Source organism: Miscanthus floridulus, chromosome 1 (assembly GCF_019320115.1).
Source record: "Miscanthus floridulus cultivar M001 chromosome 1, ASM1932011v1, whole genome shotgun sequence".
Classification (NCBI taxonomy): domain Eukaryota; kingdom Viridiplantae; phylum Streptophyta; class Magnoliopsida; order Poales; family Poaceae; genus Miscanthus; species Miscanthus floridulus.
The window spans coordinates 113830902-113836756 of NC_089580.1; positions in this window are offsets into that span (position 1 = coordinate 113830902).

The following is a 5855-nucleotide window of genomic DNA, read 5'->3' on the forward strand; positions in this document are numbered from 1 at the left end:
GAAAGTAACGTCTCTTAGTCCTTACATTTCCTTTCTTATAATTCTTAGGATATTTCTTATTTCTAGACCTCTCTTCTCCATATGTTAAGGGTATTTGGACTATTTTATTGCAAAAATTATAATCTGATTATTTCATTGATCTATGGGCTTGTATGTTGGTGCATATTTTTCTTAACTGTTTGAAAACGAATGTTATAGCCTGAGAGATATTATATTCTTTGCCAATGGTTTCTTTTTTATATTCTTCAAATATCATAGAACCTAAAGAATCTGGTAATTTATTGAAATATCTTTCAACTATACCTTGATTATAGCCTTACTTGGCAGTCGTAGCATTATACAAATAGTGTTGAGAAAATTCTTTTATTCCTTTCCAATTTGTTAGTGACAATTTTTCTATTTCTTTTAATCTTTCATTCTGTAAAATAGTAAATCCTAATTTAGGATCTTCACCTATTACAATGCTTGATATAATATTTGCAAAATTATATGGGTTACTACCAGCCATTTTTAATTGGGCATAATGATTAGGGAAAGCTTCTACCCATTGTTCCCATAAAACTTTGACTGATTCTCCTAAAAATGTTTCTAAATATGTTATCATATCTTCTACTCTATTTCCAATATTATGCTGATTTTGTATATACTTTTGGACTATCAATCCTTTCCATATGCTAATTATATTTGACCAATCTATAGGATCATGTGCTGCTAAATTTAATATAACACCATCACTTCTATAATTTTGGAATTGTACTTTCTTTTTAAATTCTCTTCTTTTTGAACCCATATGCTTATATTGTCTAGGTATATATCTATATGCAGGTTCTTCTTTTTCTAGTGGCCAAGTTCCTGGTTTTCTAGTTGGTCTCTCACTTTCTCCTTCTATCTATATTTCAGGACCTCGTCTTCTTTTTGATGTACTTGGATCTATTTCCATTGCTTCTATAGCATTATTTTTATGCAACTCTTTATTTTCTAAGGGGTTTATGAGAGTTACTGAGTTATTACTGCATATCTCAATTGTATCTTCATCCTCTTCTTCATAGCTTTCTAGTAAGAGCTTATTATTAATTTCCCATTGCTCTTCTTTGCTTATATCATTATCTTCTATGACTTTTATCTTATCCTTGCTGTGTTCTAATTCCTTTTGGGCTTCCCTTACCCTATTTTCTATTTGTTTTGACACCAATTCATTTTTATTTATTGGAATGCTAAATTTCTTAGCATTTAACTCTCCATCTTTCTTGATATTATTAAGTCTACATATTTCTCGTCTAAAGTAGAGTTCTTTTTCTCTTATAGCAGCCCATTGACATATCATAGAGGTTTTATATTCATCATGAATTTTGCTTAACTTTTGCTCATAATGTTTTATTTCATTATCTATATCTAATTTTTCCATAAATTCACATATGCTATGCCTTCTATTTTCTTCTAATTTTACCTCTGCACTGGATGCTTCTAAATCATCTAAACTTTATTCTTTTGAATCTACAAACCTAATACTAGTCATCCCTCTTTTATCTTCATAGCTTATGTAGTCTTTAGGTTGTTTTAAAATTTTTGGCTCTATTAAAGAGCTTATATTTCATTTTTCTCCTGCTCTTTCTTCATAACTTATTTTCAGAGGACTCATAAATTTTATTCCTTTAGATTGCATACTTTCTACAATATTGTTCACATTTACCTTATATCTGGTTCCACTTCTGTTGGTTAACCTTCCTATAAATTCAATGCTTACTAATAGATTTGTTCCTTTAAATTCTTCATATCCTTTAGTCTGAAATCCAAATGCCATCTTATCTATAAATTCTTTCACTGGCATTATTAAATCTGGAGCTATATATGTTATTAACATATTTTCATTCATATCTCCTTCTAAAAATCCTAATGCTGCTTTATTTATTGAGTCCCATCTTTTATCTAATAAAGTTATTAGAACCTTAGTTCCTAATTTTTTCCTTGTCATTCCTTTAATTCCAATGATATACATTCCCTGATGTATATATTTATAACCTGAATATTTTAAAGCATTCTCAGATTATTTACTAACAATTCTTAACCATACTAGTTCTGCTAACACACTTAATTCTACTTCTCTAGATATTCTATATAATCCATTTTTATTTTCAAACCAACCCATTTGATATATTTGTTGATGCCTTATTTTTCTTAAAGTATCTTTCTGATATCTATCAAGATCTCTTTCTACGTCTATCATTTCTTCTAAGGTTTTAATATCATCACATCCTCCTTTTAGTTTATCTTTAAAACCTAGATGTCTTATGTCTCTATTTACTAGCTGGAGTGACTTGTCTCTTCTAGAAAGGCTCTTAGATACTTCCATCTTTCTGAATTTAAAGATCTATTGGACTCAACTATTCCTGCTGATGATAACACAATTTCTTTGTTATGCTCAACAATATTAATATTACCAGACTTCTTATATAGGTATGTTATATCTTTTTTAATATAATCACTATTCTGACTTATTCTTCCTAGAGAAACTTTACTTTCTTCTAACCTTTGTAAAACTAATTCTAATTTATTATTGGTAGCTAAATATTGCTCTTCAAGGTGCTTATATTCTTTTTGAAGTCTATCAAATTTTAGTTCTAGATCGTCTTGCCTCTTTCCCCAAGATATATAAAAGTTATGTATTAAATCAACTATTAGGTTTATCTATCCGTGAGAGGTATACCAAGTATGTTCTTCTGAGCTATTTAGTCTGCACCTTATATTTATATTCTCTTTAGTATTGACTGTCTTTCCTGTATTAACTTCTAAATTTAAATAATGTAACTTTTCAATCTTCAACAGATTATAGTAAATCCTTTAAATTCAAAATCTAATAACCAGGCTCTGATACCACTGTTGTGGGATTCCGCTAAACTGCTGCAACAAACTCGAACTCAAAATTCAAATTTAAAATTCTCAAGTTACTATTCATAGCACTATTCAAATTCAGCGTTCACTATTCAAATTCATGGCACTATTCAAAATACTCACTACTATTTAAATTTGGAATATGAACAGTGCGCGAGCACTCACCCGAGAGTGGCTCAGGCACCCAAATTCTTTTGCAACTATTTAGAGCACTTGTTACTATTTGGGCACTATTTGAGACACTTATATTGGATGCAGGATGCGTGCGATTAGTGAATATGCGTGTGATTAGTGGATATGCTGACTAATATTTCTCAGGATCTTTTGTAGGCTGGCGAGACCAATGTTTCAGCCGGTCGTACGACTATGCTTGTGACAGTTCTACTCGATACTCACCGTATGCATCACTAGCTAGCTTCAGAACCAGGCTAACCTGGTCTTCTCCCTCGCTATCCCTAGCCACGCACACATAGGACTCAGGCTCTATCATCTCCTCGGGCAGTTCCATCCGAAGGGAACACTTCTCTGCGCACACAGGGTTCTCTACAAACACTGCTACCAGGGCTAACACGAGAACAACAAACATAGAGGCTTCTCCTCTAGGGTCCCTAGCATAGAGACATCGCCCTATATGAATGAGCTTTAAGGAAGGCAGGGATTAAAATAGGAAAGCCTAATTCATTTCCACAGAGGAAGCTTACATACAGCTTTCTCTTTTGGGAAACCCCAAGCGCTTAGCACAAACCTAAGGGATTACCTTACAAGTGTAGGAGGAACACGGGGACCTCCCTTATTCTGTAATTTACAAAGGTGGAGTGATACAACGATAGTGGGTGATTTACTACTATTCGTGGATGATCCTTAGAGTGCTTCTGAGATCATGTCTTCATGGTGTATGTGTGAGTGGAGAGTTGGTGGAGTGGGGAGTAGATGAGAGTGCGGTGTCTTCGGTGTCTGGTGGTTCGCTCCGATGCTGAATGCCGATGCTGAATGAATGCGTCTGGCTTCTCGCTTTATAGCACGAAGGGAGTGTCCTTCATGCTTATTGCCTAGAGGAGCCTTCGAGGCTAAGTCTTCAATTATTCCTTCTTGTTGTGGCCTAGACAGCTGGATGGAGAATAATTGTCCTGGCTACAGTAGAGTGACTGTATAATATATATATATATATATATATATATTGGTTTGTCACCAAAGTTTGTAGTTCTAAGGTATGAACCACACAAAATTACATTGAGAGCAGTACGTGCCATCTCACTGCTCCAACTCATTTTTCATACTTACTTATATTCTACTTCGACTTCTATTCTACTGATATTCTACTTCTCCATGACTTCACAATACAAGATCAGTACCATCCCACTAATCATAGTCATTTTTCATACTAACTTATATTCTACTTCTACTACATGACTTCACAATATAAGATCCGTGACATCCCACTGATCGAAGTCATGATTGCTAATTACATATGTAGCTTTTGGTACATAGAAGGCCTGACAACGATGCATATGGCGCCTGACGAGATATTAACATACAGGCATGTTAAGCCTTGGGTCCTATGGTTCCTGAACGAGGAAGAGCCCCCACCTGACCCCTTTAGATCAGTGGGCTCAAAGGCTATGCCAATCGAGCACGCTCGCGTGCACCCTCTGGCAAAGAGACCTGACTGAGCCTAACTCGACCACTGCTTCTGCCTAGGGCTTGGGGCTTCCTCGAGCCATGGGCTCCTGATCTACGGCATCTCTGGGCTTGGCCCTTGGCTCTTGCCCGGCTAACAATGCCAGCCAAGGCCTGGGCACAAGAAGATAAGCCTTGGGCTATTGATGCCTGGGGGCTCCCTGGCGTCGCTCCCTAGGCAGGCCCTTGCCAACTACTCCTCTGATAGGGTCACATCCAATGCATGACACAAGAAGACAAAGCTTCCCGTGGCCTCCGGGGGCTTGGGGGCTTCTAGGCTACATGTCAGGCCTTGGAGCTGACCTCCTTCGCCACCAAGAAGACTCCAGAAGGTCTCAGCTAGGGGAGGCTGGTCCAAGCCGACACCCTCTGACATGCGGAGTGTTAGAATAGAGCAGCCGGATGACACCTAGGTTTCTTCGGCTCCAAGACACCTCGACTGTCCATGGCGCACCGCTGCAAGCCCCTCTTAGAATCTAGCGCATGAAGACCATAGACTAGAACCCCCAAACTGCCTTGTACCCAACCTATCTCATTATAAAAGGGATAAGGTCAGACCTAGAGGGTAGAGGATTGAAGTTCGATCACCAGACACACCATTCCATTCCATCTTCCTCCGCTTCGCTCCAAGAGCAAGGCAACCTAGAGAGGGGCACCGAGAGCCCCTCCTCCACAACATCCTGCCATTTCCTTCCTCTCCGACAATGGGGAGACTCCACTGGTGGTGAGGCAACCATAGGATTAGAACCGAGCTAACCCCCTATCAAGCTTTCTTCCTTTACACTCTATTATAAACCCCCTAGATTTTGGGTGCTCTTGAGTATAAGGATCATCAGCTGTTGGACGTAGGGACCGAATTGGCCCAAACCAGGATAAACCATTGCATCTTCTCTGTGTGATTATTATGTTCCTAAGTCCACATGAACCATCGAAGACCCCATACTATGACACCGACTCAAACACCATGCTTGCCATGGTTTTGACCCTACGACAGCTAGCACGCCAGGTAGGGGGCAGCGTCATGTGTGATTCTAGCTCTATGGTGGTCGGAGCCACCCGCCTCATCACCGGAGCAAGCGGCGCCACCATAGATGGTGGTGTCCACTTCCCCAATGAGTTCGCTATCGCGGCTGATGCCTTTGCTCTGGGCTAGGTCCTCAACTTTGGGAGCCTAGCCTACATCGCCGACTGCTATGGTGAGCTTCGTCCACTCCATGGGGCTGCACTAGTGGGCAATAAGCCCTCAGTGCTGCTTCCTCTGCCAGGACTCTTGGGAGCATATCTCGACG